This window comes from Lipotes vexillifer, unplaced genomic scaffold (genome assembly GCF_000442215.2).
Source record: "Lipotes vexillifer unplaced genomic scaffold, Lipotes_vexillifer_v1.1 scaffold822, whole genome shotgun sequence".
NCBI lineage: Eukaryota > Metazoa > Chordata > Mammalia > Artiodactyla > Lipotidae > Lipotes > Lipotes vexillifer.
Genome location: NW_006770496.1, coordinates 2,700,755 through 2,727,608, shown reverse-complemented (window position 1 = coordinate 2,727,608; position 26,854 = coordinate 2,700,755).

Genomic DNA, 26,854 nt, shown 5'->3' with positions numbered 1-26,854 from the left:
GGAAAGAGAATAAGGAATTGGGCTGGTGGGGCAGGAAGAGCTGGATCCCGCAGGACCTTGAACTCCACGGCAAGGGTTGGGATTTTATTCCGAGGGTTATGAGTAGGAGAATGCGATGATCTGCCTTTCATTTAAAAACAAATCTGTTCTGTATAGATGCTAACATATTTAGGGGAAGAGTACTGATGTCTACAACTAACTTTAAATGCATTAAAAAATAAGATGGATTGAGGGATGGATGGAGGAATAGATCTGTGATAAAATTAGTAGAATGTTCATGGTTGAATTTAGGGGTTGGTATATGGATGTTCACTGTAAAATGTATTCTTTTTGTACACGTGATATTTTTCATAACATTTTTTTAAAAACTCACTCTGGCTGCTACTTGGAGAATATACTGGAGGGAGGCAAAGGAGGAAGCTGGGAGATGAGGGTGGGGCCTCTTGCCAGGACCCTGGCTGTGCGTGGTGGAGCCCTGGACCGGGGGGGGGGGAACACTCGCAATCAATGAACAGCAAGAAGTTTGTTGGAAAGGGCAGTTAGAGGACACTTGGGCATCAAGGAGTGAATGGAATCAATTGTCCAATCACTGTCCACGGGATGTGGCTAGTCTAGGTTGAAATCCTGCCTCTTCCACTTGCTGTGTGGCCTTGATCAAATTACCTGATCTTTCGGAGCCTCCATTTCCTCAAGAGTGAAATGAGAGGAACAGAATTACCCATGCAATGTTCTTTCCAATAACATGCCTCGCATAAATTACCCAAAAAAGGGGTTGGAAACATAGCAGATACTTAATAAATACTGAGGGTGAAGAGTACTTGAAAATAATTAGCAATATTAATAACCTCTTAAAACACAAACTCTGCTACCTTAAAACACTAGAAGATGAGAAATGTCCAGTAATATAGTACTAAATATGAAATGAGATCTGAAACTGCCATGCAAAGTTTTTTTATAATCAAAAAATCCTCAGAGCAATAGCACAGGAGACTTTAGTCAAGGAAGAAATGAAGAAAAAGAGTGAAGTTCCTCTTTAACCTCCAGGAGGACTCCCACACGTTTTCAAGCAGAAAGGACCAGTGTGAAACCTTTAAGCCTACCTCAGTCCATACAAACAAACTTGGCCTCCAGCAGTTTTCCAGATTATCTGATACCATTAATAAAAAAAGTCAGAGCGGATTTGAGTCCAGAGCCTGCAGTCACATCCTCAGTGCTTTGTGAGCTCCCTAGTGACTTTCTTAGGTCTTTAAACTCTCAAGTTTTGGCTAAATCCAGGAGTAAAAATGCCAAAACACTATGGACAAGACATTCTTTTATAAAGGTACTGGAAAGTCCATACAAGATGTCCAGTAAATTGAAATTTCTGTGCCAAAACTGCTGAATCAATTGATTAGTCCCAGAGAAAACATTCTCCCGGATTCTCTTTCTCTCTCTCTCCTCCTTTCTCTCCCTAACTCTCTCCCTTCCCACTGGTCCCCCTGGAATTGCCTCACTCTCCTGGAAGCTCTGACTCAGCTGTACAAATAACAGAAAAAATAATTACAAGTCAGGAGGGCAAATGCTCCAAATGCCCATCGGACAATTTGCTTTTTTCCCACCAGGACTTGGCGTCTTAGTCTCCTTGTGGGAGCAGTTTTTGTGAGTCCAAGTCATTCAGGTAGTGAAAAAATGGTCCAGAGGTCGTATTTCGGGTCTGGTAGGAATCCTGGTCCTAATTCCATACTAGAAGGACTGCTGTGGGTCAGTGCTGCTTATCTGCTATGTCACTGAATAACCAGAAAATCCTGGGTCTTCCGTGGGATACTCACTGAGATGTTTGCTCTTCCCGGCCTGGGAGACTTCATATTTAGTGAGTTTAGATGCATTTGATGACCTCAAAACTCAGGAATAATAGCAAGAATGTGTATAATATGCCAGGCCGAGTGTTTTACATATATTGAGCCATTTAATCATCACAATAACCCCATAAAGTAAGTGCTATTATCATACCTCATTTGCAGATGAAGAAACTGACGCACAGAAAGGCAAAGTGACTTGCCCAAGGTCACACAGCCAATAAGTGAGAGGGCTGTGATTTGGACATGGCAGTCCACTAGGTTATGATTCTTCTCAAACCCAATCCAGTCTCCTCCTCCAGTGCTGGTGACCCATGTTAGTTCCATCCATGTCCCCATGTCCAGGCCTTGTGGAGTCCTGGTGCTCCCACGCAAGTGTCAGGTGATAAAACTATTCATCCCATAGATCAGTTACATCTCTGACTTAACACAGGTGCCGAGCATCTCCTGGCAAAATACAAAAAATAATAATATAGCAAATTTTAATCCTGCCAGAATTCTGGTATAAATGCTTATGGACGTGTCTGACAGACTGAGGCGGCCCCAGCACCTCAGAAGACTGAGGCAGGGGCAACACAATCCCTGGAGCAGAAATCCACTCCACGGGACATAGGAATCCAATGCTGTGGCCCAGCCTGAGCTGTGGGACCCCCACATGAGGAGTCAGTGGGATTCTGGGTGCAGAATGACACCACACCCCATGCTGACCAGGTCACTTGTATGGCAGGTATGCTTCCTGGGAACAAAGAGCTGTGTGGGAATTGAAAGGGCCATCTCACTTGAGGCTCAGGCAGCTTTCTTCTGCCACTAGCTGACTCTAACACAAAGAGGGAGATGAATCGGGCAGTGTTTTCACTTCCAGGAAAGCAGCTTGGATTCCAAGTGCATCAGCTCAGTGACAGAGTGGAGCTGGACCTCCCAGCCACAGCAGCCCTGAGGGTGGCCAGGTGTTCTTGACATTGAGACTCAGAGAGGCCCAGCTCCCAGCACCGCGGTGCAGAGGGTCTTCAGCAACTTGCCCATGGGCAGCTTGGGCAGCAGGCTAGAGGTCAGCTCAGGGGCCATATCTGAGGTACCTACAGGACCATCTGTTTACCGACCATGGTAGCAAGCAATGACCAGAGTTGATTCTCAGACACACGCAAGCATCCCTGGAAACTTCCAAGAAACAACAGGAACCAGGGAGGAAAATTCTTCGGAAGACTGGAATGCTTGCAGATAAGTTGGTTGGAACTTGTAGCCTTCAAGGGCCAGCTTAATGCAGCCACCTCTGTACTAGCTGGCTTGTGAAGCCTGAGTATTCAAGACATGCGCGTTTTGAAACTGGAGAATTCTGACTCTGCTATGAAGTGGGTGCTGAAAACACAGATGGTAAAAGTGTCCATGTCTCTGGATTACATCACTGGACAGTTTCAACTCCTATAATTGTCTACATGATACAGTATAAGAATGCATTACTCCAATAAAAAAAAAAAGGATACATTAAAAAGTGCAGTTTAAAAAACTGCTGAGAGCACGTCCTCCTAAGGCCCCTCTGGGCACTTCCCCATGCGGTGCTCCTGAGCTCTTGGCCCCGTTTAATTCTGTTCTTGCTGCTCATCCTCCCTTCCCAGAAGAATGATCTAGGTTTGGGGCTGCCCGCCCCAGCTGCTTACCCTTCCCTCAGTGTGTGCACTACACTGTGGCTGAGACCCTCCTGGATGTGGCTGCAGCCCAGTGGGCCCTCCACAAGCCTAGGCCCTCACCCTGCAGGGAAGGAGAATGGAATACAAAGGCCTAGGTCTTCAGCATTTTTGAACCAATCTTATGCATTGACCTTGCAAATGCCAAAGCCTGCCCACACCACCTCCAGCAGAACCCCTGCAACTGGCTAGTGAAGCCCTCTGGAGACTCTGGGGGAAATCCTGTGTTGGCTCTGGTTTAGTAACAAGGACTGAAATAAGGGAGCTGACCAGCCTTCACGCGCTGCTTTCCACTTGCCCAAACGCTAGCTCACACGAGGCTCCTTCGAGGACTTGATTTAATGCCTCTGCCTTTACAACAGAGCAAACTGAGATTCATAAAGTCCACCCAGCAAGCCACAGGAATTAGAATTGAAGTCTCTACACTCTTAACGGCCATGTTTCTTCCTTTGCTCGCTTCCTCTGGGATTTGGTTAACAGGCTTGAACCAGGCCTAGGGAGGTCACCAGCTGGAAGGGTATTTGCTGTGACATAGCACGCCTCAGCAGGGGGGCCTGTAGATCAACTTGGAATCTGCAGATCTAGCAACCTGAATATCTTGTCTCTTGCAGGAACATGGGGCAGAGGAAAGACCGCTTTATTCTGGTCTCTTGATGCTTCTGTTTAGTTTTGGCCTCAATCATCAGTCTGTTTTCTTAAGCATTTGTGCGTCGTACTTAGTGGAGTTGTTTTCAATAACAGGGTATCCTAGAATGTAGTATCGTGTGATGAGTTACCAATAGGATACTATTTTTTAAATCTTTATAAGCAGCATCACAGATTATTAATGCATATACCAGGTGAAGTAAATTAATATCAGCTTTTATCATAGTATCATGAATTCTAAAAAACTTATAGTCAAATAAAGTCTATCACTTCCCAAGCTTCAATAACTCTGTGGTAAAATCAACTGTCAGATACCAGTATCTACAACATTGAACAGTGTTTCCAGCACTCTTCACAAGGGGAGACGATTCTTCCAGGAAACCCAAAGCTATCCATACTTTGACGAGGGGTTTCTCCCATAAGTCAGGAAGATGGCCAAGTGAGATGGGATTTGAATAGATGATCTTCATTGCTGTGCAGACTGGCCTGTGCAATTTTCTCCCTCCTGGAGACAAAAATTCTACAAAGTGAACACAAAACCTTGAAAATTTTATAGTCACTTGGGCTGTATAGGTCTAATTTTCTGCCCATCCCCTGAGGTCCAAATAAGCATTTTCTTACCTTGACCTCATACATCTTCCCACATGGTAGCCAGCAGCTTTCAGGGTGCAACCCCTGGATAAAAGATGAGCACATCTGCAGGTATCTCTGGCTTCCTTCCTGCCCTGCTGCATTAGCACTTCACATTCAGGAGTTTAGGCTCCCAGCATCTGCCAGGGTTAGTGTGAAAACCATGCCCCCTACCCGCCTTGGCATCTGGGTACAGAAGTCAAATTGCTTACACAGCAGACTTTTGGAGTTGAAGTGTGGTGCTACTACTGACTGCAAGAGATCCAGGCCTTCCAAGGAGACCTGCTCCCTGGGAGGAGAAGCCCCCGAGTGCATTATCTCACATTAGCTGAGTCTTCCTGCTGGCTCGGCTGTCCCTAGACTTTCCCACACAGGACAGTTTATGGGGCTTAACTCAGAATCTTCTAGCATTTGAATCACAGCCCATCCCTTATTGCTAAGCCATGTGGCTAAAAGAAAACATACAGACTTTCTACATAAATTATGTACATAGCCCTCAAGTCTTTGGTCCAGCAAAAGGTACATCTTCTTTTCATAAACAGGAATTGTGTTTCTGACACCACGACCTTCTCTTTGTTCAGATGGAAACTTACTGCATTTGATGCCCGTGGGTGTCATTCTGTTCCATCGCTTGCTAACAACACTCAAACATTTTACACAGTTGGAACACTTTGTCAGGAGAACTGTTCAAATAAATGCTTAAAAGCAGCTTTGTGTAGCAGGATAGATGATCGATGCTGACTGCCCAAGAACTGAAGTCATTTTAGAAGTTGTTTAATTAACTGAATCATTGGGCTTTCTAAGGGATAAAGATCAAGAGCAGATATCTATCATCAAATTCCTCTTCATGTCATCTTCATTCTAGAATCTGTAGGTTTCCTTTATTGAGAGTGCTTGAAAATCAAATAGGCAATATGATCTCGATTATATTTTTAAATGCATAGAAAAAAAGCTATCAGGACAGATGCCAATAAATTAGCAGTGATTATTCATGGGTGATGAGATATTGGAAATCTTTCCTTTCTTCTTTACTTTTAATACATTTTCTAAATTTTATACACAGTATTCCTTTACTTTTATAACCAGGAAAAAAACAGACTTTTAACAACTACTACATGCAATTTTGTGTTTACCATCTGATTATAACTGTAAAAAATATATGTAACTCAAAAGGATTAGACGTAGGTGCATTAATGTGTTAACAGCGATTGTCTCTACATGGTAACAAATGGGTTGAATTATTTTTCTACATTTCTATATTTTCAAAATTTTCCCTAATTAGCATGTAAATATTGTTACCAACAGTAACAATAAATAATAGAAATGTAATGCATATTTTTCCTTCCCCTATCCTGGTTGAGAATATCAAGAATGAAGAAGATGGGGAAGCATTTTTCAAGGCCCCATACAGACCCTGCACGAGGGGCAGGAGAACCTCAGGCTACCTTTCTCCACCAAGTCTGGGCTGTCACTTGTCCAATCCAGGGGCCCCTCCCTTGCCCTGTGTATTCGTTTGCAGCCAGGATAGTGTCCTGAGGTCTCTTGACAACTATTCCTACTAAGCAGCCTTGAAGAATTCATGGACCATGAGAGCCTTCCTCTGAGACCCCCAGAAGGAGCCCCACTGAGCTTCAAGTGGGAGCTGCTCCCTCCACCAAGGTCACAGGGGCTTGCAGAGGTGAGGAGGTCAGCGCTTGAGCCCATGGCTGCAGTGTGTTTTCCTACGCTGGGAAAAGCATCTCATAGACAGAAAGGTGAAATGTGAACTAAAAATAGAGCGACGCTAGCCCAGGCCACTGGGGGCTGAGGCAGCAAACAGAGGCAGACACAACAGAAGGGCTGAATGAGCTGAGGACAGATGGCCCCTCGCAGCCTCTCACATCTGCTCTAAATCAGACCCTGTTTTCTGCGGCTTCCACTATGGCTCAAGGCTGACCTCCCCACCATCGGCACCTTTCTCCCTGCACTTAGGAGTGCTACTGGCATCCCAAGACCATTCCAGTGGGTTCGTGCAGAAAAGAGAAGCCAGTCCCTTGCATGGCTCTTGGTTGTGGCCTTGGGGAAAATTTGTTCTTACCTGAAGAATTTAAGCAGCCCGTGCCAGAGCAGAATGTTACCATGGACAGAACTGTCCTGTGTAGTTCAAGAAAGAGGGGTTCCACCACAGAAGTGCCAAATCTGCTTTTGCTGACCCAACTGGCCTTTCTGGTAAAGAAGTCTTATGGGGTTTTCCTTCTGCTCACAAACTGTTAGTAGCAGATGGAATGCAGCTTTGACCTCTGCCAGAGGCTGGGAGCCAACCCGGGACGGGACAGGTGGCTCTTTAAAGCTTCATATTCCTCATCTGTAAAATGGGCGTGTTGCTGCCTAGGTCTATTGTGCTGTGCACACTGCAGACCTCTTCTCCCTTTTTCCTCTGAACAGTAAAACACAATTACTAAAATTTCAAGATAATTCAGAAGGACCCAATTCATCCTTTGGATGGTTGCTTTCTGTTTTTAAAAGCCTGCTACAAACTGGTATGGATAAGCTATTGATGTCTGTTGACGCCCTAAAAAGAACTGCTTTCAGGAATGCGAGGCAAAGGCCGTGGCAGCAAATGCAATTCCACTTAGAGTATTTCAGTTGAAGAGGTATGGGCAGGGCAAAGGGACCCCAAATGGATTTTGAGGCAGTCAAGGACTAGCAACAGCAGGAAGTCAGGATCTCTTGTCCACAGGGACAAGGAAGGAAATCCTATTACTGATAGCTGGTGAGGAGGGCTTCCCAGGCAGGAGTTGAAGTCCACAGCCAAGAACCGAGGCAATGAAACAGGGAGGGAGGGGAAGAAACGCCCCAACCTCATTCTCCGCCATCCTGTCTCCCACTGGTGCCTCCCATCTGCCAAGCCCAACCAGAGGCCAGAGGGCAAGGAGAGCCTGAGGGATGTAGCCCTCAGAAGGGGTCCAAACCAGGGGGCGTTGAGCAAGGCAGGGGAGAGTGGAAGTGAGGCCTGGAGGGTGAATAGAGACCAACAAGCCCCATGCATTTTCCCAGTACAGGTTATGAGCAATTGCTTTGCAGATCACCAGTCCTCTTTATCCATTCATTCCTACCTTCAGAAAGCATTTACTGAGCATCCTCTGTGTTCTAGACTCAAGAGATAAATTTGGAATGCAAAGATGAATGAGATAACACTGCCTTGCCCTTGAGGAGCTCAGGTCCTAGTGGGGTGACCGAACAGTAACATTCAGTGTCCACATTGCATTCAACTAGATAACTCAGTCTTTTTTTTTTAATGCCCATGTCAATTTAATTCTACTTTTGTAGTTACAAAGAGTGTTACATATTCTTGTCAGAACCGATTCTTTCTTAGTTCAGATCACGTTCTGTACATCACTAAGAAAAATCAAAATCATTTAACATCATGTTCCAGACTGAATTTTGAGATAGTTCAGTGATCTCTGAGAAATAGCTTATTCAAAAACATTGACAGAGACTTCAACTGGGCACCATGAGGCACTGGAAAAGCTCCTTCTCTGTGACTCTTTTTTTTTTTTAATTGTATTGAAGTATAGTTGATTTACAATGTTGTGTTAATTTCTTCTGTACAGAAAGTGACTCAGATTTATATATATATGTATATATACATATATATGTATATATACATATATATATACATTCTTTCTCATATTCTTTTCTATTATGGTTTGTCACAGGATATTGAGTATAGTTTCCTGTGCTATACAGTAGGACCTTGTTTATCCATACTGTATATAACAGTTTGCCTCTGCTAATCCTAAACTCCCATTCCTTCCCTCCCCTACCTCCCTTCCCCCTTGGCAACCACAGATCTGTTCTCTATGTCTGTGAGTCTGTTTCTGTTTTGTAGATATGTTCATTTGTGTAGTATTTTAGATTCCACATATAAGTGATATCATATGGTATTTGTCTTTCTCTTTCTGACTTAATTCACTTAGCATGATAACCTCTTTGTCCATCCATGTTGCTGCAAATGGCATTATTTCATTCTTTTGATGGCTGAGTAATATTCTATTGTATATATATATACCACATCTTCTTTATCCATTCATCTGTCGATGAACATTTAGGTTGCTTCCATACCTTGGTTATTGTAAATAGTGCTGCTATGAACATATGGGTGCATGTATATAACTTAGTCTTTAAGGTAGGCACCAAGCATTAGACTAGTAGATGACTCTCCTAAAAGCCTCAACTTCAATAAGCAGTGAGCAGGGATTCAAACTATTGGAACTTCCAAGCTAGTGGTTGTAACCATCACTCTATAGCATGGGAAGGGCCATGTGTGCAGGTGGCACAGGCTGCCCTGCACAATCCAAATCCCATCAGCTCATCAGTGACCAGGACTTCAGCATCTGATCTATACACCTGGTTAAACTCTACATCATCCGAATAAAAATTGTATGTTCCCTACTTCAAGCCACACTGATTTTCAATGCTGACCCGATGTTAGGACTTACTTGTTAGCTTAGTGACCACAGAATAATTCTGAATTCTCTAATACTCCTGGCCCCCAGCATTTGGATGAGGGATTGTGGACTGAGATGAAGGTCATCAAACCTAGGAATTGTCTGATCCTGCCCTGCCTTTCACTCCTCTTCCTCTCTGAGCTTCCAACCAGATGGAAAACAAAAGAACTGCTTTATGAGTACCTAGGTGACATCTAGATAGCCCCCTAACATAGGCTCTTTGATGAAAGTTGAATTAAAACTTGAGCTAAGCCTCAAGGTCCTTCCTTGGGTTCCCATTCTCTGTCCTCTGACTCTAAGGCGAATGAGCTGCAGAATGGATCCCGGGCCTGCCTTATCTACCAAGTTATATGGTCAGCAGAGGAGGAAGAAGAGGAGAACTGGTTTGGGCCTGCCAGGGAATGCAAGTGAGCGTAGGACGTGGGAGTAAGACCTCTGATGTGGTCATGGGGGAGCATGGTGCAGGGTACCCACCTTCAAGCTCACCAGCCCCACCCACTAGTCACTCAAGACCCAGAGGGAACGCAGGTCTCAGACAAATCAGATTAACACTCTTCCAGGAGAAGATAGAGTTAGTACAGGGAATGGTCACAGGGGTGAAATCTTGGTTACATGGAGTACAAAGTCCCTCTTTAACGCTTCCCTCCAGGGGCACCTTGCTTTGGGAATTGTGCTGTTTAAAGGCACACATTCAATTTATTTGGCAGAAAATAAATAAATTAGGGGAAAAGAAAAACCAGATTCCATGTTAGACTAAACCTTTTTCCAAGTCACCAAAGGTGATGGCTATCCTCTCCATATAAAATTATAAATGCCTTACCTCCAAGTGGACCTTTACAATTTACTTTTAATGATCTTTTATTATGGTAAGGACACTTAACATGAGCTCTGTCCTCTTAACAAAATTATAAGTGTACAATACAGTATTGTTAGCTCTAGGTACAGTGTTGCAAGCTGATCTCTAGGACTTATTCACCTTGCTTAAGTGAAACTTTATGCCAGTTGATTAAACCGCTCGTTTCCCCCTCCTGGCATTCCTCACTTTGATTCTATGAATTTGACTACTTTAGATACCTTCCGTTACACAGAACCATGGTGTTTGTCCTTCTGTGATTGGCTTATTTCACTTAGTAGAATGTCTTCAAACTTCATCCATGTAGTTGCAAATGGCAGGATTTCCTTCTTTGTTATTAAAAGCACTTCCAGGGAGGTGACTTCCCACCATACATCTCCCCACCTGCTGTGAGAGGGGCAAGGGATTTCAGGGTTCAACACCAGTGGGGAAAGCAAAGACCTGATTTCCAGGCCCTCGTCGCTGCTAACCAGATGGCTGACTTTTGATCACTCTTTATGGTCTCTGAGAGTCAGTTTCTTCTTCTGTAAAATTAAGTGATTGTGTTAAATGCCACTAAGGTCTTTTCCGCCTTTGAGTGGTTACAGTTCTGTGCGGATTAGATAATGCATGGAACATGTGTCTAAGGGTATGTGCCTGTAGACATCCACACACAAATGTTTACGTAAATATGTTTCCTCCTCACCTCTCCCCTGCCCCGAGGCCCTTGCCATATGGGGGAAAAGTTGGTTTAATGGTAGTTCCAATACTGAATTTCATAAGAAAAAAAGTATTATTTTCAACATCTTCCTCTAGTATGCTTTTTTGTTTCCCTTTTTTTCCTTAGAAAATGCCATAATATAAATGTTAAGATCATTATAGAAAAGGAATCCTTCCTCATGTGCTTGGGATCCTATAGTAATTATATTAAACCAGGCCTTTTATTGCTGGTTAATGAAATTCTTTTAAAATTGAACCAGCTTCAAGTAAACTGATTTGCATTGATTTGGTGATGTATAGAGCTCAAGCCACTCTATGTATAAGCAAATTAAAAGCCTTAAGCCCTACAGCCAAGCTGCACAGTCCCTGGCTGAAAAATTGATCCCATGGTATCCTCCAGGGGCACCTTGCTCTGGGGTTGGTGCTACTTAAAGGGACACAGTCAATTTCTTTGGCAGAAAATAAATTAATTAGGAGAAAAGAAAAATCATGTTCGGTCCTGGATTAAACCATTTTCCAAGTTACCAAAGACGTTACAATTATCTTTGTAATGAAAAAGTCATCCTGGATGCCTCCCAAGTCCACCTCACACACTCTTAAATGACAACATGGGTGAAGCCTTGTGTTCCTCCCAAGCTGCTCTCCCTGAGCATCCTGCACGGTCCTGGTGCTCTGGGCCATCCATCCTACTGCCACACCACAGCCTGGTACTCTCCTCTCCATCACTCCCAACAGGGTCTCTCCTCCTGCTGTAAAGGATGGAGGGAGGACCACACAGAGTGCCTCACAGACACCAGGTCCAGGAACCAGGGGTATTTGGCAAACGTTAAATGTCTCTGTCCCAGCCCCCTTCTCTCCTTCCGACTCTGCCAGGCAAAGCAAAGTTTTATGTTGACCTCTATGTTTAAAAAAAAACCCCTTCATCTCCTCCCTACAAATGTCCAGAGGGCTACCCTGCTTGGGTTTATACCCAGCCAACTTTCCTTTGGCTTTAAACCTATTGCCATGTACCCATATGGTCAGTATTAAAATATTAAAATCACTATTTGATTATTGATTTTATTTATTTATTTATTTTAAATAGTTTTATTAATTTAGTTTTTTGGCTGCGTTGGGTCTTCGTTGCTGGGCGTGGGCTTTCTCTAGTTGCAGGGAGAGGAGGGTACTCTTAGTTGCGGTGCGCAGGCTTCTCATTGCGGTGGCTTCTCTTGTTGCGGAGCTTGGGCTCTAGGCGTGTGGGCTTCAGTAGTTGTGGCATGTGAGCTCAGTAGTTCTGGTTCGTGGGCTCTAGAGCTCAGGCTCAGTAGTTGTGGCACACAGGCTTAGTTGCTCTGCGGCATGTGGGAGCTTCCCAGACCAGGGCTTGAACCCATGTACCCTGCATTAGCAGGTGGATTCTTAACCACTGTACCACCAGGGAAGCCCCTTGATTGTTGACTTTATGATATAGTATTATGATATATATGCATTATGATAGTATTATTACAGATTTGATTTGTATTAAAATCAACACTGAATGAATACTTTTCAACTACTACTGTAAAAACTTAGGTGTACCACACTTCTAGAAAATGTCCATGCCAGTCATAAATTATTACACTGTAGATGGTTAAGGTTCAGAATAGAATCATAGAATTGGACCTGAAATTAAACTAGATAAACCCTGTACTAATAAAGTAATCCATTCAGTCCCCTTTTCAACATTTCTACTTGACAAGGAATTCACTAACTCACATGGCAAAGATGGAATATTAGACTCTTAAAGAAACTTTTTAGGACAAACAAACTCATTTCTGGATGAGAAAAAAAAATGTGAGAGAGGTTAAAATGGCTTGCCCAGGCCTCACACAGGCAGAGGGAGCCAGAGGCAGGCTGGGCCACCACCTCCGGCACCCAGGCCTGTGCTGTTCCTCTTCAGTGTGTTGTGTCGCAAACCCTATCATCAGAGCACACTTATTGGAAGAGGACAGTGTCCCTTGTACATGCAAGGAGTTCCCCTGAATTCTTCTCTCTTAACTTAAAGAGTCAAGTTACTTTTATTTTCTATTCCATAATACACCCATTTTCTTTTAATATAAAAATATATAGAATTAATTGCTGATCTAAGAAGAGCTGTGTGTTTATTCTGTGGTTGCTGGTGCTTGTGGCCCACCACTATACACCTCCAGTAGTACCTGTGACCTGTGTTGAGAAGTAAAAGTTTATCTAAGAATTAAAACATTCCTTAGATTAATTCAACAAATATCAATATTATTTTACGTACTTAATAAAAATTTCTTGAGTGCCTACTGTTTGCCAGCTGCTGAACTGAGCACTTAATATATATTATCTCATTCAATCTTCATAATAGTCCTGTGAGGTAGGTATCATTTTCCCCATTTACATTAATATATATTATCTCATTCAATCTTCATAATAATCCTGTGAGATAGATATCATTTTCCTCATTTACAGATAAGGAAACAGGTTCAGAGAAGTTAAGCAAGTTGCCCGAGTTCACACAGCTAGTGAGTGACAGACTGGAATTTGAATCCCAGTCTGGATTTGTAATCCCTGTCTGAGCCCTAACTCATTTGTTTTCAAGTGATACAAACCCAGGAAACTCAACTCATGTAACTGGGGAAGTTCATTAGTAAAATTAGCCTAGTGATACATTTCCATATTTTGGTTCAGCTTCTCATTGAGTACTTACTAATCTCTCCTACAACAGATAGCTCCTCCATATGGTGGAAGTAATGGGGAAAGGAGCATGGCTGCAGGTAGCTTGAGCTCATATCAAATCATCTCAGCAGACCATGGAAACTGAGAGCCTCAGAAACGCACCAAAGGGCTCTGATAGGCCTGGATGGGGGTCAGTGCCATCTCAGGACCAATCCCGGGCCCAGAGGATGGGATAACAGTTGGCCTGACTGGGTCATGTCCCCACCCCCATGACTAGAATAAGGGTGGATGGAGGCGGTTGCAGTAATTAGCAGCTCCGTGCATCGCAGGACAATGCAGCCAGTCCAAATGAAAGGACTCCTGGCCAACAAAATACAATAGATGTCCTCTCCAGCCACCCTGAGACAACTCTTAAGATTATCTAAAACACTCATAATAAAAATCAATCTATTGGTCTTTAGTGCTCTGTCATTGCCCTGTGGTAGAAGCAGGAAAGATGGTTTAGCATATGCCTGTACCCCCAATTTTACAATCACAGTTTTGAGGGATTCCCCATTCAGCCTGAGGGAAGGGGCAGGGAGGAAGGTAGGCTTCCTGTGGTTAGCGCAGCCAGCAGAGACCAGCCCTTTACCTAACAGTGCTAACTGCTGAAACGCCTGAACCAATTCTCTTTGCAGAAAAATGGAAAGAAAGATTGCTCCATCCCCATAATCTCTCCCGAAGAGTGTTACCACTCAGGTGCCTGCCCCTCCCTTTGGTGCCCTCATGCTCGCTGTCCCCTTCTGGGGCTGCTCAACCCAAATCCTGAAAGTGCAGACAAAAGGCAGGTAGCCGTTGGCACCACTGAGGACTGGGTTTCCAGACCAAACTCTACACTTGCCAATAAGTATTTACATTACGGGGGCAAAGCACAAAACCCTGGGCCTGGTCAGGGCTGAGCGGCTGAGAAAGGGCCTTAATGAGCCCTGAGAAGCCTGGCTTCCCAGCAGAACAAGTGCTCAAGGTTAATGTCTTCAGAATTCAAGGGGAATATCTTGTTTTGACTGAAAGATCAAAGCAAGGGACGTTTTTGATCAGAATTGCCTGGACAAATATTTTAGCCTCCAATTTATTCTGATTATGCAGAACAGGCCTGAGAGGGTCACAGCCAGTTAGAGAGATGGTCACTCAGCCCAGCCAGGCTGGAGGGAGAACAACTCTTGTTTGAGAGTCCTGAGATTGGAGAACATTCTACTGTTTCAGGCTGAGGGAAGTCACAGAGGCGGGCGAAACCCTCCCAGCTCCACTTGCTGAGCTTGTAGCACTCCTGTGAAGACAGGTTCAAACTGGAAGGGGCCTCAGAGACCACCCCCCCCCCTGGTTTGGGGCCGTGTTCCAGTAGCTTGCCACACAGCCAGCTAACAGCCAAGTTGGGAGGAGAATCAAGCCACCCTCTCCTAACCCCACCACCTGCACTGCTCCCCACGCTCCCTGCTGAAACTGTTGGCAGTGAGACGTGAACTCGACCACAAACTGTAAACCCTGGGGAAACATCCACAAGAAGCCCCTGAGAAGCTGGGGTGAGGCCATTCATAGTCACAGCTGCTGCTCCTAGGGGCTATGAAAGGGGCTTGAGGACCCCAGGGAGGAAGGTCAGCCTTGGAGTTGCAAACACACCAGGAACAATCCCCACCCCACCCCCCCGAAAGAGGCAGATGTGGTTTTCCAGAGCAGGCTCCGGATAGCAAGCTGAAGCTGCTTTGTTGGAGATGTGCATGGGGCCCAATCCTAGGGCCATTGCAGGAGGACTTTCCCGTAATTACAGATATTTGATGAGCACTTCTCTGTAGCAGGCACAGTGCTTTTACATAAGTTCATTTATTGAATTCTTGTAATAAACCTGCAACGCTGTCTCCATTTTATAATAATGAACCTGAGGCTCAGAGGGGTACAATATTTTGCACAAGGCAAACTAGCCACTACATAACAGATGCAGGATTAGAGCACAGACTGGTCTTCAAAGCCTTTTCAGAATCAAGCAGCTATCCTGACTTTCCTGCATGAACTGTACCTTGGATTAACAAAATAGTTGGTGTCTTTTGGAAGATTCCAGCTAATAAGTGAAAGAGTAATGATAAATTTAGAATATCACCACTCTGCAACCACTAATGCAGAAATAGTTCTAGGTGATAATCATCAACGACTGAGAAATTCATTAGGTAAAAAACCCAAGGGGGAGTTATATCCCTAAGCGGGATCCCAATGTGATACAACAGGAAGGTGTATACACATCCTCTTGTCAAAAAATACAGGCCTGAATCTGACCAAGCCACTAGATTTACCATCAGCCTAAGGGGAAAAAACAGGGGTTAGAGGAACAAGTTAAACTACACCATGGACTTGTAAATGGGAAAGTCCAAGCTATGTGAAATTCTTCAGTTCAGAATGACCTGGTTTCTTACACAAATGAATGGCTATAGAGGAAAAAAAGAGGAAGGGGGGACTTATGGACTAAAAGAGGCTTAAGAAACATAGTAACCAAATGAAATGTGTAAACCTTGCTTAGATCACAATTCAAACAAACCAACTCTATAAAAGCATTTTTTAAACAATGGGAGAATTTAAATACTGATTGGATATTCAATGATACCAGGTATATTAGTTTTCTATCACTGCCGTAACAAATTACCACAAATTTAGCAGCTTAAAGCAGCTCCCATTTATTATCTCACAATTCTCTAGGTCAGAATCCAGGTACACCATGTCTGGGCTGGCTGTCTTAGAGTCTCACAAGGCCAAAATCAAGGCATCAGCAGAGCCTTTACGGAGGCTCTGGAGAAGAGTCTGGTTTCAAGCTACTCAGCTTGTTGACTGAATCGGTTTCTTGTGCTGTAGGACTAAGATCTCCATTTCCTGTTAGCCATTAACCAGAAGCCATCCTTAGCTCTTAGAGACCTCTCTCTGGTCCTTGCTCACGGTCCCTCCATCTCAGAGCCAGCAACAACTTGTCAAACTCTTCCCACACTCAGAATCTCTTCAGATTTCCCTTCTGTTCATCTTTCTTCTGCCTTCCTCCTCCTCTTCCAGCTGGAGACAGCTGCCTACTTTTAAGGGCTAACATGATCAGATTGGGCCCACCCAAATAATCCAGAAAAATCTCCCTATGTTTAGGCTCCTAACCTTAATTACATCTGCAAAGCCCCTTTTGCTGTGTATTCAGTTTCCCAGGATTAGGCTATGGACATCTTGCGGGGAGTGGGGTGGGAGTGAGGGAGGCATTATTCTGCGTACCACACCAAGGAATTAGTGATTTTTCAGGAGTGCTAATGCTGTTGTGATTATGATTTAAAGTAAAATGGTCCTTATCTTTCAGATTGCATTAAGAAACATTTATAGATGAAATTATGTAATAACTGACATTTTCTCAAAATAATCCAAGGGGCTAGGGAAAGTGGAGGAGGGTGTAGGTGAAGCAGGATTAGCCCTGTTATCATCATTGTTAAACTTGAGCGTTAGGCTCATGAAGATATATTCTTTTATCCATTCTGTTTTTGAATATGTATGATATTTCCTATAACTTACAAAAAAGGTGGGGGAGCCTTTTCCACCACACCAACAATCCTCAAAAATCAGTGGAATCACTAGAAAGCTTATTAAATATGCATATTCCTGAGTCCCATCCTGCAGATCCTGGTTCAGTAGCTTTGGAATGGGCTCCAGGGGGTTCTAATACGAATGGCATTGACGACACTTCAAGAAGCACTGTGCTATTATAGGAAGTTTAATAAGAAAGTGGTAAAATATAGAAGGCCAAAAAATGTTAGAGAAGATCAAAGGATAGACAGATTGGGTCAGTTGGAGAAAACAGGGGAGGCTCCATGAGAAAAGGTGTATGATACCTGAGACGAGGTCGTCCAAGGATAGATAAAATTTTAATAGCAAGAGATTTGGGGTTTTCTTGCAAACCATACAGTCAGGAAAAGGTAAAGCATAGCTGAGAGATCCCAGCTTGCCGAGCTTGGTTGAGAAATAAGGTCAGTGAAGGAGAGGTGTAAAGTGATGAAACAGAAGGTGGGCGTGTTGCGGTGTGGAGTCCTGAATGCTAGGGTTTGTATGTAAACCAGCAAGCAAGGGAACTGTTTATCGATGGTGTTTACAGAAGAGAATGATGTGTTTAGAGTTATGCATTCCAACCCAAAACCCCATTTCAGAATAAACCCCATTTACCATTTTTTTCTAACCTTGGTCAGAAAATACTAGAAGACTTGAATGTGCTGTGCCTAAACCCATGTTTGCCAAAGCTAAGACTGCCACTCAGAAAGCCACGCCCTTCTTTTTCTATTGGGGGCCTGTTGTGCAGTGGGGATGGTCGAGCTTCAAATGGATCCTTTCTCCTTTCCGCTGTTACAAACACACTATGCACATTTATGTGCTTGCCTCAAAAGAGAAATAACCGAAGTGGCAGATGTATAACAGATCATCAGAGCTGCTATTTTAAATCCTAGCCAAATAAACTTGTTATTTTTCTAAGTATTGACTAAGCATGGTGAGATTCAGGCCACTGTTTGGAAAGGTGAAACCAACTTCACATTTTTCTTTGTATGTTTTGAAATTCCTAAGGAGTAGACAATGAAGTCGAGGAGGTTGGATCTGTGTTAGCCCTTTGGCAAATGGAGAATGTAAATTATTACTCTTTGTCCTGTTCTAAAAGTGCCTCTCATATGTCCAAGGAGAATCTTAAAGGCCCAGAATATTTCACATTTTTGCCCCTGTGAACCCAGAGTTCAGTGTTAAACAGTTATGTTTGTTACAAGTAAATACAAGGGGGCAGTGGATAAATACACACACACTCAATTTTATCCAAAATGGAAAGGACCACACGTTTTCCGCTGAACTTTATTGCATCTAAAACACTACTAATTATAGGACACATCATTAAACTATGACATGCTATCGGTTATAAAATACATCTTAATTTCAAAGATACTAAAATGTTAATGAATAATAATATTTTGTTTAATTCCTTCTCTAGAACAGAGTTCAAATTACACATTCCGTAAATATTGTTAGTCATCAGAGACATAAATGTCCCTAGCCCCAAATCTGTCATATACCAAGTGATTACTAAATGTTTGTTGAATACAAACACAGGTGTCTGTGCTACACATAACTAATGCCGTGCACCCTGCAGGATGCAAAGACGGAATAAACATTTAACTAGCAAGATAAATCTTTATTGAGATCCTACCATGAAGACTTTCAGTCAGTCATCCCACATTACATAACAAGGTGGTTCCCACATTTAGTGTGCGTCAGAATCATCTGGAGGTTGATTAAAACACCATCACTGGGCCCCACTCCCAGAGTTTCTGATTCAATATGTCCGGAGTAGGGCCTGAAAATTTGCATTTCCAGGTTCCCAGGTGACTCTGACCCTGCTGTTTTCAGGTACCACACTTCGAGACCCACTGATGTCAAGCATGGTCTCTGCCCCAAGGAGCTCCTAGTCTCTTTGAAGAAATAAAGAAGAGCTCACACGAAGCTCTAGCAAGCGGCAAAGAACTCTCTCTAATTATATGTGAGGAGTGTGACTCAGAGTAGGAGAGAGAATAGTGAAGCCCAAGCAACCAGGGTTGATCCATGCCACTGATAAGATCAGACGGGGATCTTGAAGGCCAAGGAGATTTTGTCTAGAAGACAGCAAAGCTGATACTGAGCAGCGCCCTTTGTGTGTGGCTGACGTCAGTTCTGATTGGTCTATACCCGACCCTGCCATGGTGTTGTCTATTATGATTGGTCAGTGCCCACACCCATCAAATAATCTGTGGCGATGGAGAGGTGTGACGAGGAAGTTCAAGTAAAGGAAAGAAAACCAGAGGAGAGAAAGAGGGTTCTGGTTGTCAGGAAAACCAGCCTGATTGTGCAGAACACAGCACTGGGGAGAAGTGAAAAAGAGGCTGAGAGGTGAGGACGGAGTACAGCTGGGAAAGGGGCCCATGAAAGCAGCCTGGAGAGAGGGGTTCAGATCAGGGTAGTGCATATTCCAGGTGGTGAAGGATGAATGCCTGGAGCAGGGTCAGGGCAGTAAGAGGAGAGAAATAGGGACAGACAAAACTAAGATTTAAAGGAGAAGTCAACAGAGCTTAGTGCATAGTTGGGCACAGGTTAAAATAAGGCAACTGCTAAAGATGAGAACGAATGACTTCAAAAATGAGAGGGACTTCAGGAAAAAAATAAAGACACTGAGAGAAGGAAAAGGTTCGTGGAGAATGAGGATGTGTGTGGTTTGAGACAGTGTGCATTTGATAGCTGACCGGCAAGTGGGATTTTGTCAAAGCGTCTGAAATATGCTATAGAGCTCAGAGGGAGGACAGGATTCAAGGCACAGACATAGGAGGTCATCAGTCTAGAGGTGTGAGTTGAAGCCAAGGAGGTGTGAGGGGTTTGAGCGAGGAAACTCAGGAGAAAACTGAAGTTTTAGAAGTACCCAGAGTGAGGCTAGGAAAAGCTGTCTGTTGAGTTCAACCGCATTTACAGAATATAAGCTTCATGCCAGACAGAAAGTGTAATAGAACAGAGAAGTTGATGTGGTACATTCAGAAGACAGGTGACTAGATGGCATTCAGAATGTAAAGGATTCAAGATGATGGGCTGCACAGAAAGCCAGAAAGGACACAGAAGAGCCTCCTAACCAGTGTGTGTGCTGTAATGGGGGTGAGGGATGGATGGATTCCTGGAGGAGGTGACGCCTACACTGAGAACGGAAGGGTGAGCAGGAGCTGGCAGGTGAACAACAGTGAGAGGGTGGTATTTTATTCAGAGAGAGCTAATTTTCAAAGGAAATACAAACAGATTGGTCTGGTTTTAAATGAAGGTATTTGATACTTTGGTCCTCGCCATCCATATTTTTTTTTACTAAACAAGCTTAGAAAGAAAACCAGGAGAATGTAACATTAGTGGTCAAGGGAGAGTAGAGTTCCATAAAGCACGAACTGGCAAGCCCAGGTGCTGCTAGTCCTGAAGGAGAAGATGCATCTGGGAAAGCAGGTGGGTTGTGCCATGAAAAAATCAATGGCACCTTTAGGCAAAAGCCAACATCAGGGATGAAAGTGGCTATTATGTAATGATCAAAGGAACAATTCTGCTAGAAAAAGGTAACGATCTTGAACTGTATGGTTGTAATAACATAGTCTCGGGTCATACAAAGCAAAAATTGACAACTACAGAAAGAAAATGTCAAATCCACTGCACTGGTAAAAGATTTTAGGACAGTTATCACAGAAACAAGTAGAATAAGCAGACCAAAAAAATCAGCAAATAATAAATAGAATAAATAGATAGAAATCAGCAAACAAATAAAAAACATGTTAATGAACAACTTGAATGTATATTAACTATGCCCAACCTTTAGAGAATATACATTATTGTCAAGTATGCATAAAACATGCATAGCGTGCACCAGGCACAAGGCAAGGCTCTTAAGGAATTTACAGTCTGATAGCGAGAGATAAGCATGTGATGGTCACCCAGCTTTATGGTCTGTTCCCTGGTGAAACTTCAGGAGCAAGAAACTAAATTAAATGAGATTGATTCCCTTGCTCACATTGTGTCCTAGAAAGGCCTCCCTGGTCACATTCTGGCCAGCTCTGCTTCCTCCCCTGGGTCACCTCCAGCCAAGGATAGGTAGCTGTCGCAAAGTCAAATCCTGAACACAGACTGCCTCTGGGGAGGGCCCCTGTGGGACTCCAGATGCTGGGCATATGGAGCAAACCAGACCAAGGGAGCAAGAAATTTACCAACCCCATGAAGAAGAGCAGAAGGCCTCTGTCCCCACCTCAGAGAGGAGGACGATGAAAGAGCACCTAAGCACAGTTCCAAATTTTGTACTTCCTGATTTAAAACATCTTTTTCCTTTTTTTAAAATGGAGCCTGGAAATGTGTCTCTCTTTCCTGACTTGACTTTGTGCAGCAAGTCTGCTGACCACAGGTCGAGAGGGAAATGTTTCCCAAACTTTTCAAATCACTTTTGCATGGTGCTTCTGCTAACATCTTCGGGAGCTGCTTTCCTGCAAAACAGTCTGGGAAATGGCAGGCTGGAGAAAAGTGTTTCCCAAACCACTTCCTTTCAGCTTTCTGCAAGCACACATTGCAACAACGGCCCCATCACAAATACTGAAACCAAAAGTTTCCCCAGCAGACTCCTCTGTGAGCCTCCTCAGCACTGCCGCACTAGGGCCCGTTTACCTGGATTCTCTCTATAAAGAGGTTAAACCCTCAAGAAGGAGACCTCTGGGGCTGGGGCTGCACCCTTCTGTGGAGCTGTTCATTTTCCTTCCCCCAGTAAAGCTGACCTTCACAATCTAAATGGTTGGATGCTGTTGTGTTATTGTTGTTACCATCCACATTTTTTTCCTTAGAGAAAATGCTAAAAATAAATGAGTCTTAATACAATGACAGGGATCTAATACCTGTGAGCATTTCTGCTTTTAAGAACTTGCTGGTGACATGTGCCTGGCCATGTCACTCAACAACATCGTCCCTGATCCATCAGCATGTCCCCTTGTCGCCATGGCGGCGGAGCAGAACAAGGCACTGTCAGTTAGGTGGCTCCCCAAACCACCCGGAAGCCTGTTCCTGTTGTGGAGCCCTGATGAAAATACATTTCACCAGACTCTGGGTCAACACAGGTCTGAGGCTGGTGTTCAGCTTTCCTTTGGAAACCAGGCCAGGAAAGGGACCTCAGACTCACCCCTTGATGTCCAAGCCGATGAGAAGTGCTAATTCATGACAGTGACACTGACCAGTGGTGACTGAGGAGATGGTGACTGGGTGAATGATAGGGGGCCGGGTGACATATTGTAACACAGCTCCCATCATATTCAATCAGCTGAGAGCACCTTGGGTCTGAGAGGTTGTACCTCTGGGGCCTTTAGGGAAGTCTCCAGATTTCAGCATGCTCGTGAATGACTCATGGTGTGCTCTGGCCAGCTGAAGCGTTAAAGATGATTTAGAGCAAGTGGGACTCGTTTGTGGTTAGATGGACATCTTTAAGAGTCCAATTGCCAGCTTTTCTGGGGATTCAAAACCTATTGAGCTTGGAACAAAGCCAGGCCCATGCAAAACTGTGGATAGGTTTTTGCTCCCCTCTCCCTGTCCCCTCCCAATGCTTCCTTTCCCCTTCTGGGTGCCCCTGCCCTCAGGCCCTCACATGCCCATGTTGTCCCCAAAGCTCCCCACCAGGGTAACATAACAAAATGGTAGATACCTTTAAGTGAGCATGGTGCCAGGAGTTATACACACAGATTTTCTAATCCTCACGAAAGTTCTGCATTTTAAACAAGAGGAAATTGCTCAAACCACAGCAAAGGTGCTGGAAATGACACTGGAAACCAAGTTGAGCTGATTTCATCCTTACCCTCCCTGCCCCCCATTGCACCATGCACATCCATCACCCTCCCTGTCAGCTTTTCCCTCCCACCTATGTTTCATTCCTTCTCAGCTGAAAACTAAGCTGCCTAAAGCAGTGGTTCTCAAAGTGTGGTCCCAGACTGACATTAGCATCGCCTGGGAATACAGATTCTTAGGACCTACTAAATCAGAAACTCTGGGGGGTAGGAGCTAGCAATCTGTGTTTTAACAAAGCCCTCCAGATAAACTCGATGCACACCAAAGCGTGAGGACCACTGGGCTAAAGGATTCAAACCATCGTGTGTCTGAGATTACTGAGCCATGAAGCATTTCTCTCCACCTTGTATGAGAAAATACCTGAGGCTCTAGAAGATTACAATTGCCTGGATCGCCTAGGGGTGTTTACAATTATTATCTTTGGTATTTTGTCTTCCAGGTCATACCCATCCTCCCCTCAAGTGCAGCAGGACCAACTCAGGCAGTGACATGGACCTTTTCCAGTGACCCATGCCAGCTACAGTTCTCAGCCACTACCTGGAGTATTTTGCCACCTCCACCCAGTGAGTGAGATCGTTGCTTTTGCATTGACCTTCCAGTGGTAAATTATTCAAAACAGCAGCAGCAACAACAACAACAGCAAAAAGCTTGAATGAAGACAAAATGAAGGGAGGAGAGAGTGGGGTGGCCATATTATAGGCAAATTGTAGGATGAGTTTCTTTTTATTGTGGAAAAAGTTACATAAATGTTACCATCTTAACCATTTTTAAGTGTACAGGTCAGTAGTATTGAATACATTCACATCATTGTGCAGTCATCACCACCATCCATCTCCAGAACTTTATCATCACCCCAAACTGAAACTCTGTACCCATTAAACCCTAACTTCTCATTCCTCTCTCCCCCCAGCCCCTGGTAACTTCTCTTCTACTTTCTGTCTCTATGAATTTGAGGTACTCTAGGTAACTCATGTAAGTATAATCATACAATATTTTTCCTTTTGTGACTGGCTTATTTCACAGAGCATAATGTCCACAGTGTTCAACTATGTTGTAGCACATGTCAGAATTTCCTACCCTTTTAAGACTGAAAAATATTCCATTGTATGTATATTCCACATTTTATTTACCCATTCATCCATCAGTGGACATTTGGGCTGCTTCCACCTTTTGGCTATTGTAATGCTGCTAACGATATTGGTGTACAAAATATTTTGAGTCCCTGCTTTCTAGTCTTTCGAGTATAACCCAGAAGTTGAATTTCTGGATCATTTGGTATTTCTATGTTTCATGTTTTGAGGAACCATAATATTGTTTTCCACAGTTTTACATTCCACATTTTACATTCTCACCAGCAATACACAAAGAGTTCCAGTTTCTGTACAGCCTCACCAACACTCACAGTTTTCTGTTGTTTTCTGATAATAGCCATCCTAATGGGTGTGATGGAGCTGTGTCTTTTAGGATGCTTATCCACGCCCTTCACCTAAAAAAAAAAAACTTTTGCTAGTGCTCCAATGTGTTTCTTAGCATTTTAGACCTGAAGGTACCTAAATGATTGCCTAGTCTAGTAGCATTCAAATTATTTAACAGCAGAACCCTTTCCCCTCCAATTCAGTCTTATTTGGAAATCTAAAATGTAAAAGAGATAAAAACAGAGACGCTCAGGTTAATCCAAAGGTGAGACCTAGCCCCTCCCTAGCCTCCTTCTCTACCTCCTTCTTCTGCAGAGCTCGAGACCAGTCAGCTTGAAAACTGCCGACTGAGCCCAGTAATCACCAAACTGAGGTCTCTGTCTCTGTCCCTCACTGGACTACGTGCTCTGTGAGAGCAAGACACTGTCTGTCTTGGTCACCTCTGTATCAGCAGCAACTAGCACAGTGCTTGTTACATATTAGTGAGTGCTCCGTAAATCTGGACATTAGATGCCTGGCTGAATGAATGAGACCAAGTTTTTTTGTTTTTTTGTTTTTTTGTTTTTCTTGCATTATGCGGGCCTCTCACTGTTGTGGCCTCTCCCATTTGCGGAGCACAGGCTCCGGACGCGCAGGCTCAGCGGCCATGGCTCACAGGCCCAGCCGCTCCGCGGCATGTGGGATCTTCCCGAAACGGGGCACGAACCCGTGTCTCCTGCATCGGCAGGCGGACTCTCAAGCACTGCGCCACCAGGGAAGCCCGAGACCAAGTTTTAACTAGAGTCTAATGCCAAAGCTGAAGCAAAACCATGACTGCTGAGTATCATTCAGGGATCTCTCTATACATGTGGATCTCAAACTTGGGCCTGGATCAGAATTACCTGGAGGATGATTCAAACACAGATTTCTAGGCCTCCCCATGAAGAGATTTTGTATGAATAGGTCTGGGGGGTAGGGCCTGAGATTTTACATTTCTAACAAGTTCCAGTTGGTGTGGGAACTTTGGGGTGGGCTTGGTGGGACAGGAAGAAACCGGATATACTGAGAAGGGGCAGCAGCTACCTGTCCCTTCTCAGGTAGGCCATGGGGGAACCCGGGCCTTGTGTAGCTCCATCTTACTAGTTTTTCAAGATGAAACAGAAATCTAATTTTTTTTATTGAAGTATAGTTGATTTCACAATATTATATTAGTCTCAGGTATATAGCATATTGATTCAATATTTTTACAGATTATACTCCATTTAAAGTTACTATAAAATATTAGCAATATTCCCTGTGCTGTACAATATATCCTTGTAGCTTATTTATTTTATACACAATAGTTTGTACCTCTTATTCCCCTCCCCCTTCCATCTCCCCACTGAGCACCACTAGTTTGTTCTCTATATCTGAGTCTGTTTCTTTTTGTTATATTCACTAGTTTGTTTTATTTTTCAGATTCCACATAGAAGTGATATCATACAGTATTTGTCTTTCTTTGTCTGACTTATTTCACTTAGCATAATACCTTCCAAGTCCATCCATGTTGTTGCAAATGGCATTATTTCATTCTTTCTTATGGCTGAGTAGTATTCCATTGTACATATATACCACATCTTCTTTATCCATTCCTCTGTAGATGGACACTTAGGTTGCTTTCATATCTTGGCAACTGTAAATAATGCTGCTAGGAACATTGGGGTGCATGTATCCTTTTGAATTAGTGTTTTCATTTTCTTCAGATACATACCCAGGAGTGGAATTGCTGAATCATATGATAGATAAATCTAAATTTTTGCATGAAATCTCTAAATTTTCTAATGAAACCTTGATTTTTTTAACCTGGCCAAATGGAACATTCTGAGGGCTGAATGGCATCCCAAGGTCACCAGTTTGCAATCTTAGGTCTCAGGGAAGAGAAATAATAATTCCCACAAAAGAAAACCCATACAACTAAGGGTAAAACATGAAAAGGATCCCAGGGGAGAGGACCAAGGTGGTTCAGAGAAGAAAAATATTGGGGGAGCGGGAGGGGTTATTTGGCTGAGAACTGGGCAAATTATCAGCATGGCCTGTCTACAGTAATCAAATTTGCCAGATAATTACTCACCTCCCTACTTCACAGAGCCTGTTGAGTATTCATTTTCACAGTTGCATCCTAAATTTAGCTTTGACTTCTGATAACTGGGACCTTGCTTCGGGTCTATTCTCTGACCTGGTGCTGGCTAACATCCAAGGCCCCGACACCCTAGAGAGGTGTAGAAGAGACAACCTGAGTTGTGTTGCCCCACTGCTGGCCCTTCAGGCCTAATGCTTCAGAGCTCTGGGCAGAATGTGAGCAGCCACCGCTTGCCTGTGGCTGGTGGGGATGGCAAGTGCTGGCTCATGGGACTACACAGACATTTTGGAGCTAAGTACATATGTACTTAGTCCATACCCTTAGTTCTAATTTAGTTCTTCACAAATAATTCTTATTTTAGGAGAGAGGTAATTGGAACTCAAAGAGGTTAAATAACTTGTGCCCAGGGCCACCCAGCCAGGAAGTGGTAACCTTGGGATTCTTAACTGGGTCTCTTATGTT